The sequence below is a fragment of the Bombus affinis genome, chromosome 10, assembly GCF_024516045.1.
Source record: "Bombus affinis isolate iyBomAffi1 chromosome 10, iyBomAffi1.2, whole genome shotgun sequence".
Taxonomy (NCBI): Eukaryota; Metazoa; Arthropoda; class Insecta; order Hymenoptera; family Apidae; genus Bombus; species Bombus affinis.
This window is the reverse complement of record NC_066353.1, coordinates 9,845,869-9,862,568: the sequence shown is the minus strand read 5'-3', so window position 1 is coordinate 9,862,568 and position 16,700 is coordinate 9,845,869. Positions and strand designations below refer to the sequence as shown.

At 39.8% G+C, this 16,700-nt stretch overlaps 1 protein-coding gene and 1 non-coding gene across 5 annotated transcripts in view; one reads left to right on the top strand and one right to left on the bottom strand.

Annotated features, from left to right (window-relative positions):
* Positions 1-16,700, top strand: part of LOC126921068 (ankyrin repeat domain-containing protein 6) — a 133,487-nt gene that overhangs the window by 90,135 nt on the left and 26,652 nt on the right. The window lies entirely within an intron of this gene.
* Positions 5,239-5,358, bottom strand: Trnal-caa (transfer RNA leucine (anticodon CAA)). Its single transcript has 2 exons — positions 5,321-5,358; positions 5,239-5,283 (listed from the first exon to the last, which is right to left on the bottom strand). It is a non-coding gene; the product is annotated as a tRNA-Leu (tRNA).

Here is a 16,700-nt window from a genome sequence, read left to right as displayed (position 1 = left end):
CGGCAACCGTCGCGGACATCTAATAAACGCGTACATAGTGGAGATATCGAGGAACAACAAAGAAAAGAATTCGTTTGGTTTCGAACCAAAGATTCACTCTGCTCTGAGCTGCGAAGTGCGAAAGATTAAGCGTCATAGCGAAGCAAACGCAATTAGAGATACGTGATTATTGACTCTTGATAGTTAATTGTTAATCGTTGGCCGTAAATTGTTGACTGTTGATTGTTAATAGTCTAATGAACTTATTGTTGCACATCAAGAGTATTTCTTGCGGGCACTTTCACCAACAACCACCTCAAAACTATTACGCACGTAATTTTGGTCGTGTAATTTCAGCTGCGATTATTTCACTTTCTCTTCTGTTGAAAACAATCTCCATTCTAATTTTTCTAACGATCTTTATCCAGCTACATCGTCGTATAGCTAGTCGGAAATTCTTATCAACGAGAGAAAATTAAAAGCGCTGCGTATCTCGATTCCTCCATCGAAGAAGATTATCTTTATTAGCATATCGCGTGTTTAAATTTTATTGTCCATGCATATATATTTATATACTTATACACGGTGTTTCAATGTTGAAAGTCGGGACGTATTTCGTAGAAAGTTTAGGAATCTCGATGATACAGAGTGGAAAAAAAGTGCCGAGCCCTGTACTGTAGCCTTTCGGCTCGTTTCCACGGGCGTGTCGGAAAAACAACGACAGAGGCGATCCTTTTAATTAGACAGCGCCGCGCGAGTCCTGTGAACCGGCGTCGTTATAAGTGGCACCGAGAGAACACGGACACGGCAAAAACTAAAGTGGATCATGCGGCGTATCCTACAAAGAAAATCTCTGTCGCGAACATGGAAACCCGGCATCGGCGTGGACCGCGCCGATCGACTTTCACGGTCAAGTATACGCCGCCATATGAGATTGTAAATGTGACAAATGAGTGGAACGGGACCTCTAAACGTTCCACGCGATCGAGAAATCGCGGTTCACGCGGGATTCGTCTGATACGGATAAACCAAAACACTTGTATTAGGTCGTCCAAAAAGTTTCTTTCGTTTTATAAGGAAATAATGGATGCATAATATTTTTCGTTTTATATTATTTTATCGAATTACGTACGATCCATTTTGTTCTATCAAGATAAACGTCACAACGTTTGACAGATTAGATTTCGCGTTTGTATGAAGATGCGTCGTTGTAAAAGACGTGTCTGTAAGAGAAAGACACTTTTCGGACAACGATACGATGGCTCGTTCTTAGACAAATTTTATCGACGTTTCGTAATATCAGGATTTTACCATAACGCGTGATCGAATTGTTACGATGTGGACTATTTCGCGTAATAGTGGCGATACAGCTAACGTCGTTAGTTAATAAACTTGTACGCAGGAGGATAATATCAAACGATAATATTTCTCGAATTGAATTAATTTACTTTAGATTTTTAAGTGGCCGTTACGCGTTATTAAACCCTTTTGCGTTAAAAACATGGAATAAAAATACTAAGCGTACTTTAATTCCATTCTTCTTCAAACTTGAAACAAGCGATCATCTCGAAGCGATTATAATAATTTGGGGCCCCTCTACGAGCAATTTTTCAGTATCTTTTAATTCACCAAGCAGAAGGTATTTTCGAAGCGAGTTAATTGAGCCATCAGACAAGCGAAATGGACTTTTAATTTTGATTTCGTTGCGAAGGGTGCCGAGGAAAGTCGTAAAGAACCTTTAACGTCGGTAGATTAATAAGTACGGTGGCAAAAAGGGTTATTTAATTGCGGCCCATTGGTGCGAAATTATTGGATTATTACGGTTCTAAAATTGAATGCAATACAATCACGGCAATTAATCCGTCGTTGATTGCAAAGATGTTTAAAATCTGAAGCAAATGGCTGATGGCACAAAAGCGAGTACGAAAGCTTCTTTCGTTTGCCCTATGTTTCCTACGATTTCCAATTACTCGACTTTATTATTAAAGAAGGTTATTATAAAAAAAAAGCTCAAAGACGTGGCTGTCTAAGTCGTAAAATATCTTTATTTTCGCTTAATCGTGTTTTATACGAAACCCTATCGTACAATACGAAACGTACTAAACGATATTCTAACGAGAAGGAAGTTTCTTATAGTTCCGTGTTTTAATTATGATTTTCCAAAGATCTTGAGGAAGCGATCTTTTCTAAAATAATAGCTCGATCTTTCTCATGTAATTTACTGTCAGTTATCGAGCAATTATCGTTGGAATATGCGGCGTATACGTAACCTTATCTTAATCATCGATCGTACAACGATGGGATTCCGCGGATGATCGGTTTTCACGCGAAAAGAGTATTCCATTAGCATAACCTAATTAATCGATAATGCGCTGAATGGGCGAGAAAATCGAGCATAGAAGACGCACGAGTCGTTTAATTAACGCTACCATGGAAACGCGGCTACCCCATTACGCGTATTATTTCGTATCTTTATATGGAACGAATTAACTATTCTGTATTGCACGTTCACGCCGTTGTGAAAGCTTCCTTTTAACCAACGATCATCGCGAAACACGATGCAACATTCGCCAGCTGAAACGTCTTACCATAATCTATGCGATTAAAATACCATAGAATCTTTATGGTAAGTTGGGCGGTGAAATGATGCGTTTCCTACAAAATATTCATTCGCTATACATTTACGCGACAACAAAGTAAGTAAGTAAGTTTCCAGTCTTTCGTAATTCGAAATAAAATTGGCGAGGAAAACACTCGAGTGGGAAAAACACTTAGATGGAAGGTGGGTACGTTAAAAAGCTATGGAAAAAAGTGGTCTTTATTCTATGACCGTTTTGACGTTTTGTTTTGGCCAACCAGTTTCCCTTAATTTTGTTTGCTCGATTTACTGCAATCTTCTTTCCACGTCGGCGGCGATTTCAATTGTGGTTTCACAGAAATCGCTTCCATTTATGGTTCGGCAAACAAACGTATTCCTTCGAGCATTAGAAACGATTATACGTTAATTTCCACGATATGTATCCTGTAGTGGAAATATTATTTAAAACACAAATATTTTCTGTATATTGTATCAACTAAGAACATCGACTGGCAACTTATAATTAATTGCGATAACTTGTCACGCTCGTTCGTTCGTGTATAAAAAAAATTTCAATTTCCTCCGCTTGATTAACAACTCGATCGTAATATTTTCCTAAACAAAAGCGAAAAACGAAATCGAAATAAAATGTTCGCTCGGCCTTTAAATATTACAACGAGCGAGTAATGGAGCCTCGATTTCGCGCTCAAATCATCTCGGTCTATATAGTTATTAGCCACGGTTCTTGCGAACAAAACCTCACCATCCCCCTTTAGCTCGTCCAGCAATTCCAATTAAGCGAGTGCTCAATTAGTCGAACGGGCGCCCATGATCTCGCACACCGTAGGACGCAACAAACGATGCTAACAGTATCAGTGTCGGGCCAGAAACTGGTCTCTAACAACGAGGTGTCGCCGAAAAGCAAAAACCGCCTGAACTCGTACGCGGTTGTAACTCTTCCCCTAATGATACGCTGTCCGTTTAATTACCAGAGCCAAGGAATTAGAAGGGAAAGGTAAATGGCACCGGGTGATGCTGGTTTCGCGAGGATAGGCCATTGCCTGTAGCTCTCTGGCTATCGTTGCTCTTTTCAGTAAACGTCGATCCGGCATCAATCAGAAGCAGCATGGTGCTCGTTAGTCGTGAACGCATGCCACGTGAAACAAAGTCCAGGAAAGTCGAGTCATAAGTCACTGGGCCGAATGACGTTTCGCTTTTAATCTAGGTCGATAACGTGACCATAAGATCGTCGGCCTCTTTCTCTATCTTTCTGTCTGCTGTTCAAGACGTATCGATTAGGCGACTCTGTTCCGTTTCTTCTTCTCGTCTCGGTCAATGGATGATGGACGAGCTTGCTTTGACTTAGAACGTAGGAGTGGCACGGTTGATCGGCATAGTCCGTGGACGTCGATATCTGATACGAGTCGGTTAAGTTGCTTTTTTCAGACCATCGTCAATGTAGGTAGATTTGCAAGATTTAACGATGGTCGTTGAAACATCCGTTGATTCTGTCGAAGAAAGGTTAACGATTTTGAGTCGGTAGTCGAGGACCCAAGGAAATCTAATTAATAGCTTTGGATAACGATATCCAGAAATAATCATTCTAGCGAACAATACCCGAACGATCGGTCCTAACGAAGTTGTATATGTGACTTGTGTATATGTAATAATGAAAATTTAACGATCCACCTAACATCGTACATTTGAAAGTCTAATAATTACTGCGTTGAATCCTTATAGTCATTTTGAAGGATAGTAGAATATCACATATCCTATTTCCTACGTATATGTAATTGGAAATTCAGTGTTTGCGCATTTCACGGTTCTCTTTAGAATGGGACAAGGAACGGTACATCGGCGAGGAAATCGATTGCATCGATAGTAAATTTCATTAAGTGACAGGAGACAGATAACGCGGCCCATATGCCAATTCGTTTCGCGTATTCGAAATGCCACTCTTGCCTCTGTTTAAGGGCATTATTACAGGATAACCGTATGTTCACGAACTTATTGTGCAGGTCGCGGCTATTGTGTCACGGTGCTCGTACGTAACTACACGATGGCAATCCCGTATGGGAAACGACGGAAAAAATAGACGCGCCTAAAATAGACCGAACGGTAAAACGACAGAGAACACACTGGATCTGCATTCGTGATGTTAATCGTTGCATTACCTTGGAAACAGGAGAGATTTCGTAAGAAAGATTGTGAATCGTGCATTACGTAACACGAACTGCCTACCAAGATAGCGGTTAAATACGTGTGGTTACGTCGTTACATAATAAAAATGTGGTTTTGATTCTTGACGCGATTTAATTTAAGAAATAGAACTCGTTCTTCGTATTGCACTCGTTTGTTCGTATAATTATACGTACGTATACTCTGTAATACGAGATAATACTCCAGATAATTTTAGTAATCGCAATATATTTTCGTTAACAAAAAATCGTTTAACGCTTATCAATTTGCAAAGCAATAGCGATTATACCTGGTCGTATGAGATAAAAATAGAAATTTAAAAAAAAAAAAAAGTTTGACAGCAGTAGGATTCGAACTCGCGGCGATCTGGTCGCGCGAATATCGCCGTGTTTGAGTATAACATAGTCTAAAATAATCGATAATTATAACAATGTAATTGCATTCAAACGTTTGTTATTGCATTTGCAAAATGCAAAAGAATTTGTCAGAAGTGGGATTCGAACCCACGCCCTCAGAGAGGACCAGAACGCCCAGAACTCAGTTTTGAACTGAGAAGGTGAGAACCTTGAGTCTGGCGCCTTAGACCGCTCGGCCATCCTGACATGTACGAGCATTCATTCGCTTTATGGATTATATCGGTCTGAAATGAATCGATCGCTGTGGTTATACGAATATTTATTTTACGAAATTTACGCGATATTAATTTAATCTGAATGCAAATCTTAATTGAATAAATTTTTTATTCCATGTAATCTTACACAGCACCAATAACCTCGGATCATTCGATTTTCAGTGTCGACTGCGTAGTCGGTGTTGGTAGTCGCTTGTTCCACGTACTTCGTACAATTATTCGAATAAAATCGAATAACGAATAAAACTAAGGAATAATTTTTACAAATAATTACTTACAAATAAACGTTGGGATTTTACACGCTATTTCTTATTCGTTTTTCGAAATAAAATTTGCCCAACTCTGGCCTTAACCCATCACTACCAATATTATACATATAACATAAAGTATTAATAATATTATATTTACGCATACAATACGATATCAATAACGTTAAATTATACAATCGTCAGTCTCAACTCATCGCTACCATATGATAATAATAAAAAAGAAAATAATATATCTATCTGTACAATATAACTGCATTAATTCGAGAGCGCTGAATCGTCAGCCTCAACCCATCGCTACCAATACCACTCGTTCTCATTCGTTCTTATCTGAGTGCAAAGACCCAAACGCGGTACCTCTTCCGTCCCAAAAAAGAGAAGCAGCCGAACGTTACAGACGAAGCGAAACGATACAGGAGGAGGGCACACGGTGGTTACGATTCATCGTGCACGTTCCTGCGGATCTCTGGCGGCCGAACCACCCACAACTCCGACAATGGCGTGGGAGCAAAAGAGGTGTCAGTGGCCGTGGCATATCTCGAGTTTATTATACGGGTCGACCCATCTTGCTGGTTAGAATGGCCGTATCGAAGACGCTCTCGTCATTACGACCTCGCAAGAGGAGGGTTTCTCGGATGGAGCCTATTTTACGAGCCACGAAGAATCGTCGCCTGGAAGAAGTTTCGTTGGTATCCGGCCGTATTACTCAACGTCTTATGGGATCGTACGGGGGGCTCGTAAATCTCGTCGAATGATTGAGCGAACTACTAATCCGATATACCTATTCCAACGAAAAAAAAAAAAGAAACTCGTGGAAAGTTAAGGAAAGATTTAACGCGATAGACGATACTGCGAACGGAATTCAAAGGGGAGATGGATGTAGACTCTTCAGGCGGTAGCTTCTGGATCTTTTAATTCTTGGGTTTTTCAAATTATGCTGCTTGGAATTTCGGAAATTTTGTAATACATTCGGTATCGATGCTTCGTTTACTAATTTTAATGATTCAATCGCGGTGTTTATGACTCCTAAAGAAAACGATCGCCATACGTAAGAGGCAATTGAAAATAAATTCATATCTACAGAAGGAAATTGAGGGAATTAATCGTCGTTTGTTTTTATCACTGCGAAAAACAGGTTTTATGAAACGATCGAATCAATTGGAATTTAATTAGGGACGCTTTAGAGGCAAGCGACGATAGTCTCGAGTGAAAGTGCGACGACAGAAAAGAAAAACCGTCGCCCTGGCGTACATGGAATTACAAGCGCGATAATTAGTCGTGAAAGTGTATCGGTAAAAAGTGTCTCATAAGAGAGGAATGTCTTTTCGCGCAATTATTCTCGAAAGATAAGAAAGAACGAAAGAAGAAGGACATCAATGGATATTTCCTCGTTTATTCTTCATCATAATCATGTTATCAATCTTCTGACTGCTATACGATCGGGAGAAATCGCGGTGACACGACCGCCGGAAAAACTGTGTCTAACCGCGTCGATACTCGATACGTACCCGTAAACTCGCGTCGCACTTTTATCCAATTAACTTGACGCGTATCTCACGTTGTCTCCGAGGCACCGGTGTTATTTTACACCAGCCACTGGCACAGATTTCTCTGCGCTCTATACGAACACGCTTTAAAACCCTATTCAGTGGGGTTAAAATCACCAAACCGTGCCACGTGTATTTTTACACTCAAAATAATTCTAATCTCTCTCAATATCTGTCGTATCAAAAAAAGAAAAAAGAAAAGAAACATAAATCGTGTCATGAGATTTCCATCGAAGCAGCCAGTCCCCTTCTCCGTTATTTCATCGCACGGATCCTGCTCTTCAGTTTCGACTTTTCGCCACGGTTCCCTTGAAAGCGAATGAGGAACGCGTGGATTTATACCAGCAGGAAACATGGAAAAAAATATCTGTTCCTATAGCGTGACCGACGTGGAATGCCGAGATCTGGCTGGTTCGCGATCAAACGGATGAGAGAATCTGCAGCCTGGAGCTGCGACTAGACGCAACGTATGCAAAGATGTTATGCATCAGGCTATATCCAGCTGGCTACTTGCGCGTTCCGAGGTGAACAAACTCTCGCTACTTTTCTTCCTCTTCTTTCCATATACCTGTCTCTTTTAATATCGCAATACTTATATTCATCTGTAGCGAGCTACGCTTATTTTATCACAAATAAACGGCAAACTAATAGAGTTTGCCTTCTTCTTTCTCCCGTGTTCTCCCAGTTAGATTGTAAAAACTGAATGAGGGAATACGCTTGGAAATTGTTGTCGTGCTCCGTGCAGCTATATGAGCTGTCGTTTTCATTTACGGAATTAAATTGCAGATGTTAGGTACACAGGGCTGAGAGATCGATCGTGGGAAAGGTTGCGAGGGTAATTTGGATTTGTATATTATGCGATAGAACGTTGATAGAAAGGTTGTGAAATTAGTAAGAAAGATATAATGTAATTATTTTTTACAGCTGGAGTAGAAGTATCTTCTACATGAAATAATACAAAAGATCTTCTTTTATTTCTAACATAATTTTCCACGTTTATTTGTTATAATTTAATTTCCTCTCGAATTGACTTGGAAGCATAGAAACTCGAAGAAACAATAAATCATAACTCTTGCATAGACTTGCACGTAAGAGTCTACGTAAATAACAATATAACGCTATTCGTGAAAATAATCAGACACGCCAAAGTAGAATACGTATAAACCTTTCTCTCGAAGAAACAGCTTGAGCAACAACAGCTTTGTATTCAATTTCACGAGACGACTATCTTTCGTAGAAGCTACACCAGTAACTATTCATAGATACAATTATTAATCCAACTGGAACGTTTATTCAAGCCCTCTAAATAATATCGTCGATATTATAGTATGCTATAGAGGACGCGTACACGTTCACGTACACGTAGGTATATTCAAAGCAGGATCATTTTCAAAGACGATAACCACTTATCAGGCTGGAAGTCCTGCGGGGTGGACGTGGCCATCTTACGGCGTGTACGTGAGATAATGGCGAAGCTGCTGGCAACTTCTGACGTTGATTCTCTTTTTGGCCGTAAATCGGCGGCCCCTTAGAAGCCGCGATAAATTACTTTACGCCTGAATCGGGGCTAACGCCATGGAATCCCGTGGAAATGCACGGCGTACAGAGTTCCTGTATAGCGTTCGTTTTGTTCGCGGGTATCGTTCCAAGTGGCTTAATGACTGTGGCACAGGGATCGGTAACGAGGCCGAAGTTATGGTTGATAACGCGATTCTTCGAAAATTTTATGAGCCATCTTACGTTTCTACGAGATTTCTACAAGTGTTCGAATACATTCGTGAACAACCGTGCCTAATACGATCTAACTACCTGTCAATTACATTGTTATCAGGATAAAAATACTCGAGGGGATGATGAGAATCGGATGAATGTGCATTATGGTGTTGCTAGATCCGTCTAAACGGATACGCGTTGGAACTGGTTTCAACCTCGCACGGAACGTTTCGTACGCGGTTCCTCGAGCCCTTAATCCGACATGCAGATGCGTTATCCGGCAAAAGGGATCTTTATACCACTAGGGAGGTTCGTCGCATTATGCGCTGCGTAGTCGCTACCGTAAATCTGCCAACAAGGCTCGCCGGTTGTCAATTATTTCGTTATCAGCGTGATAAATCGACACTGTTCGCCGGGACAATTGTCGATTGGCTGGTTATCGCACCGGTTCCATCTGCCACTTGTCAGTTGTTCGCTCGACTTCGTTATCAGGTTAACCCATATTGATAACGAGTGGCGAAAAAGAAGAACGCGTCGACACGTAACGGCGTACACTTTCGCTGCTACAGAAATTAGACTTTTGATTATCGATTAATTAAATTCCTCAACGAAACTTCGTTACTCATCGTCGATGATGAACACGTCATATTCGATTTGATGCTCTTGGAATCTTCAATAGCGATATTCCGGTAAACATGCTTCGAACATAAATTGCATTCTGATTGCAATTATGAAAGAAATGCAGACGTACGATCACTCGACGGAATGCTTGCCACGCGTGAAACGATTTCGCGAATTCGAAAGGACACGATGGCAGTGTGCCAGGACCCCCTCGATTCTAATCTCCGGTACCAAGCAATCGCCAATTACCTCGTTATCAAGCCGAGTGTCAGCCACGTAATACGAATAATAGTAGAAGCATCGGCCGAGATAAATCTGTATCAGTTTACCCCGGCAATGCCGCGCATTCGAACGGATGCGGTGGAACTGGTTTTCTTCACGGCGATAAAAGTTCCTCCGCGGATCCGTTGAACGGAAGAGGGACTGTTGTTTTGGTCGAGGTGCAACCGCTATGAAAAGCCTTCAACACTTTTATAAGAACGCTAAGCGTTTAAATACCGTGGAACGCTATTGAAGCCCGACACGAAACGAACAGACTTTAGAAACGACTTGCGTTTCACGGTGCCCATTTATTTCGCGATGACAGACGATTAAAGGATTTGACGAGGGGCGTGGATATGTGGAACGATCTTTCTGCGTATAACGTACGTTTTGGTTAATAACGACCAGAAAGTACAGAGTAGGAATAACAATGGAGACGCGTATGACATTCGAGACGGAGATTATCGTAAGATAATTTCAATTTATGTTAGAAATAAATCTTTCAGTTTTTATTTCTTAACTCTTCCTTTTCTCGTTCCTTCTGAGAAGTTATATTAACTTCAAGCGTCCTCTGTGTAATCCTGTTCCCAAGATTTTAATCGGACTTTCTCAAATTTCCTCGTTGACGAGTCTACGCGATAGTAAAAAAATGAAAAAGTGAATTTTTGAATTTCTTTAGCGGTCAACTAAGCACAGTTTGTTCTACGAATTCTTGAAATTACTTCTCCATGAGAATTTCAAAATGTTTCATTGATTATTGATCGAATTAATGTTTAATCAAAATGTTCGATTCAACATGGTTGAAAAATTCATCCGATCAATGGCTAAACAAATGCTTCATACACGATGAATTTTATTGGGCAATGGTCTGATTTAAGGGGGAACGATACGAGGAATAAACAACGTCGCGAGTAAAGGTAGTAGCTCGATAATGTCTTCACGGTGAAGCATGACGGTGCCAAGGATGTTAATGTAACCACGAAGACCAAGAACGACGAGGACGCCGACTAACTTGTGATCCCTGGTCGGGTCGTCGTGACCCGGCTTACATTAACTTCTGACTGCTTCTCTGCTTCTTTGCGTCTCTGTTCTCCTCTTAAAGTCAGTTCACACTGCTCTGATAAGATCGACGCGCCAGAATGTCACGCGTCATAAATATTCCAATAAAACGTCGCTGCTGCGAGGAGACCAAGCGAAGCAATTTGGTCGTATGCATTCGAGAAAATTGAATTTCGACGCGAGATAAATGGAACTGCATAAACGTTCAACCGTGGAATAGAAACAGTGAAATAATCGAAATGAATATTACTCGAGGAATATCGATTCGGGCGAATAATAGATTAAGTCGAATCGAAGAAAGATTAGAAACTTAAAAAATCAGATTAATGGACTGATTTATCAGCATCGAGGCTTCCGGGTGTGTGCAATGTCTTTACCGGTGTTCCGCGAGCATTGCGATTGGATAAAAATATTCTTGGAGGCAATGGGGTAATTTTTCTTCTGCTATCCTTTCAAATCGATTCCTCTGATTCTGTTAAGAAGATAATGCGCACGGATCTAGTGATTTATCTAGTGATTTATCCAGTAATTTCCTAGGATTTTTGAGCAAGGTCACCTAACATGGTAGACGACTGCCATTCTCCATTCGAAATCTTTCTCCGCCTTCTCCTTGGTAAGGCGGTTTCTCCGTTATTCTATCAGCGCATAAATTGTTTCCATTTAAACAAAACAAGGAAACTATCTATAAAATATATGAATAGACGAAGGAAAGGAAGGAATTGGTATTTAATATTCCTAGCAACCTGCAACTTATCTTAAACTCGCGCGTGAGTAGATTGAATATAAACTAAACTTGTTTCTTCAACATACATATTTATATTTTGCATAATAAAAAGTTGTTGAACCCTTCGTATGGCAAACATGGCGAATATGGAAGATTGAATTTTTCAATATGCAAAATAATAAATCTTACGACGATACGAATGTGTTTCTATTCCATTCACGTGTGGGTAGAACTTTAAGATCTATAAAAGGGTTCTGTTGCTCCGTTGGCATGAAACGCACGCATGCATCAGCGGACACTCGACGCGAGTTCACGTGCGTGTCTTCACTTCCTTGATCTCCATCGAGTCTCTTGCTACGCTCCTTGCTTAGGGCTGACAGTTATTATACGCTTAATCATTGTTTATCATTCCATGGTGTTTACAGTGCACATAATCCTGCCGTAAGAACCGTGATACGAATCGCGTTAATGGTGTTTCTAACGGGAAGCTGATCTTCATCCATATTTTTATATCTTTTATGATTAGAATGACAATTCCTCGCTTCTTCTCCATTATATTTATCGTAGTATTTTTACGGATGAGAAATCCTACTCGTTATCCTGTTTTTCGACGCAGGTTCAAGTTCTCTATGGAAAAAGACACCTTTCGATGTTCTTTCTTATTTTTTTATTTCATATTTTCTAGGGAAATAAACGAACACACACTACCCATATCATCTATATTAATCTGTAATGAAATTCCGAATAATATAATTTTTCTCCACCAGTCGCAAACATCCCAAATATTAAACATCCCTGTGACTCGTTGCCAATCAGCAGATTGGATAAAGTCACTGTCGGGCATCAACGACCTGGACAAGAATCCTGTTCAAATTAAATTCCGCATAAAAAATCTCTCCGCCAGTCCGAAACATTCCAGATCGTAATATAAACGCGTGAAACATAAAACGTCGAGGGGCAGTTCTCAAATGAAATTCTCGGTTGGTTCGCGGATAAATTCCTTACGCCACGCCGCCGTACCGTACTTCGGCGTGAACACCGTCTTAATCCCCCGTGAGATTGGCCAGCCGGTGAGACGAGAGTAAATCGTTGACATTGCGATTGACCTTTGGCAATCAACCGGGTGACCATTGCGCAGCCGACGATACTCGCGGTTGTTTCATTATAAAGACACCGCTAATCAAGTACGTCCGATCGCGAGATGAGATGCAAGCTGGTCTTCTATTAGCTGTGCCAGAGCCAGGGTGGAGATACGTCGTAAATTGAATGCTCGTTCGCGAGGAAAAAATTCAATCTGGTAATCGAGGGTAATATTCTGGGTAATTGGATACAGAGTAGGTATTTAATTGACTGCCTGTTCTATACGAGGATTTGGTATCAGCGTGTTACGTGCTTCTTCCATAATTAACAATTTTTCTCTTTGTTTTTCTATCTTTTTCTTTTCTTTTTTTTTTTTTTTTTTTGAAATTACGGTGACCAGTTTCTCGTCAATTTCAACTCAACGATAATTTGAGACATCAGAGCGAATACTTTAAGCGAAAGAATAGAATTTTCTAGGGTTAACCGGTGAACGTGCAAATTGCGTAGACTTTAAGAAAAACATGGAATTGCTTTAAAGGGCTAACGACTTCATTAGTATACTTCTTCGAAATATTTACTCTTAATCGCTTTGTATTCCTTAAACGTCGTTGTGTGAAATTTTGCTGCCCTTTTTCCATCAGAAGGTTTCCAATTTATCGCATTCGCTTACCCCGAAGACTACTCGTTAGCGTGTAAGTTACCGGGACTGAATTTTTTTATGACGATAGAGACGTTGCCCTAAAGCATTCCATAACCACATGTTCCAGTGCTTAATTTTTAATTCCTTAGCACGAGGCGAAGCGAAACGCGATCGTCTGCATCGAACAGCTAGCATCATCTAACGGTAACGGCACCCGTTAAGCTGCGGTTACGGTTGACGGTCCCCAAGACCGGCATCGAGTTATGGTAATGCTCGCCGCGTAATCAACATGCGAAAAGGCTACTTACAGTGGCCGGACTGATGTACAGGCGGCTTCCTGGAGAATCTACGACTGCTTTCAATAATTGAAGCAAAGTGAATTCAGCAATTTGGGAATATTAAGCCTTTGCATAGGTCCAAATCGTTGTTATTATTTTAAAACGAAAATTTAATAACACTAAAAACCGTAAAAATCAGTCCAGTGAAAGTAAGGATTCTCGTTTTTTTTTCTATGATTATTCGATTTAGATTGTAATTTTTAACGATTCGTAAATCGCTGAATTTGAGAAAGGACGATAAACGTTAAAAACGGAAGACACGTGGGTGTTGTTGGAAAGATTTTTGTGACCTAACGACGAATCGAATAGATTCAAATTCAATATAAAATAGCCAGAAGAGATACGTGAACCAATGAAATTGTTGTTTCATGGACTTTAGGTTCTTCTCTACGTGGGTGTTTGTTTAAAACCACGTGGATAATAGAATCGGATGTCGGACGTGAGTCAGCAAAAGAACACTGAGAATAGGAATGGGCTATAAAGATCCTTAGATTGTTCTTTTTTTTTTTTTTTACGACTTCTAAATTTCGTAAATGTTAATATGACGAAGGTAGCCATTTGGGTGGTTACGTACAAGGTGGTCTATGAACCTGCCTCTATAATACGAGTATTTGGATTAAGTGTCGAATGCGTACCAAATGAGAACTTTCCCCATAAAAGTCTCGGATCGTGTTGCGTTTCTCAAATAATTAGTATACCTTTCTATTTCCATATTCTTCTTACGACTTTTATGGCAACTATCTGAATACTTTTACGCGTCGCCGTATTAGTAGGTTGTCCGAAAAGTATCTTTCTTTTATAGACTTTTACAACAGCGCATTATTATACAAACACGAAAACTAATCTGTCGAACGTTGTATTCTTTATCTTGATAGAACAAAATGGATCATACGTAATTCGATAAAATAATATAAAACGGAAAATGTTGTGCATCCATTACTTGCTTATAAAAGGAAAGAAACTTTTCGGACGACCTAATACACAGAATCTATGCGAAGAATCGGACACATTCGTAATATTTCATATTTAATTCCACAAAATTATTTCACGAAACTGACAATTAACGAGCTTTGGAAACACGAAATCTTCTATGTATTAGATTAAATTGCCTGGGAACGTTATTGGAGCGAGATTTCAGTGAGAAGATTGTTTGCCCCGTGTATTAACGACGGGCGCAGCTGGTTGCAATTACTTCGGTTTCAGGGCAACGCGTTTCATTACCGCAAGATTGATCGAAACGAAGCTCCGTTTATTATTATAAACGTAGCTTATGTAGCTACGTAGGCATCGTGTAATTTGCATCGAGCGTACACATTTTCTTGGCCTCTGCGTGTAACAACCAGTGGATTTCGCGAAAGTGTGTCAATAATGAATGCGGCGAGAAGAATTATGAGAAGGATGAGACCGGTCCACGCTGAATAAATTAACCGGCTCGTAGCAGTTTCGATATAGTAAATGTTTTTTCATGATACCGGAATTAATTGCACCGGTTGTAAGAACATGGATCTTTGGCTTTCTTTAACGCGAGCCAGCGGCGTCGATTAAATCTCGACTTTGGTCGTTCCACCGCTCGGATTACAAAATCTTCATTGTAATCACCTATATTTCCATGAAAATTTTCGTTCACCCCGCCTTTTCGACAGGCGATGAAACGATCATAACTTTTGCAATATTTTCAGGTTGACTTTCCAATTGATTACAATGTAACGTGCAACGGAGGATGTAAAATGCTGATAGGAAATAATAACAAATAATAACGAATCGATAAATAACCGATAGATGCCATTAGTTTTCTTTTTTTATCTTTGATAGTCTCTTCGAGGTCTTCCTTGGCTAATCCAATTGTAAATCGCATATTTTTCAACTACACAAGGTATTTCGTATTTTTAATATATGGCACCCACTTTAGACGTAGCTTGTATCACAACTTTTTACAGTCGATTTTTATACTTTACACAACTGTTTACCTGTACGAGAAATGCTCGAACTAGAGTCAACTTCGATCTGGATACACGGCGTTACAGTCATAAAGTTTCTGAATTTTTCAAACAATTGAAAATCAGTTATACTATCGTTATTTGGACATAATAAGAAAGAAGAATTGCTTACCATTTATCATTACAGCTTTCTCGACGTTGAAATTCCTTCAGCTTGTACCAACTTATAGGCTGTACGTCAATTACGTTTGATGCTCGATTAGATCGAACAGATAAACGAACGAAGTTATTCGAGAGATGTAACATCTCGTATCATCTCTCGTTGTGTCATTTCAGGTGGCAGTTGTTCTTACTGATCATACGAATGATATCTTCAACTTTTTATCGAAAAATCAACTCTTCACACCTCGTTTCGTTTTATTAGGTTGACAAGTTTATTTACGTTTCACTAACGTAGACACTTCGATGGGCGTTCTAAAAGTTATTTAAAGAACGTAAAGATACGTATGTGCATCTGAACGTTTGAACGAAAGACAGTCATATATTTTATAAGTTACTTGTTAATTAGATAGCTTTTATACAAAAAATAATAACACTATCAAATTTATTGCTCAATCTGTGAAATATCCGTGCAAGAAGAATTTCTTCCACAAAATGAGATTCCAAATTATATGCTAATCGCATCAATCACAGAGATGATTATTATTAATAGTAAAAATTCTCGATGTATATTTATCTCGCTGGTTCTGCTGATCTAACGTGGGGAACGTGAAAAATCGTGGCCACGGTCACGTTCGAAATACACCGGGTGATATCCAAGTTAATCGATTCCAAAATACACGCTAATTGCTCTGGAAACCAGTTTGGAATTTTTAATGAAACCGCTGCTAGGTACATACCGTTAGATTAATCGCTCGTTCGTTTCTCAAATAAGTTTAATTCCAACCCTTGAACATCGTCCTGCTGGCTTTTACCGTGTCGATGAGAGGCTGGTGTCTGGCGGCGAGCGACAAATTTAATTGTAAAATCGACGGAAAACTCGCGCGAAACCGTGTCCAGTTCGAAGATGATTAATCGTCGTAATGGTCGTGTGAAGTAGATTGAAGTTTCTACCTCGTTTTATCTCG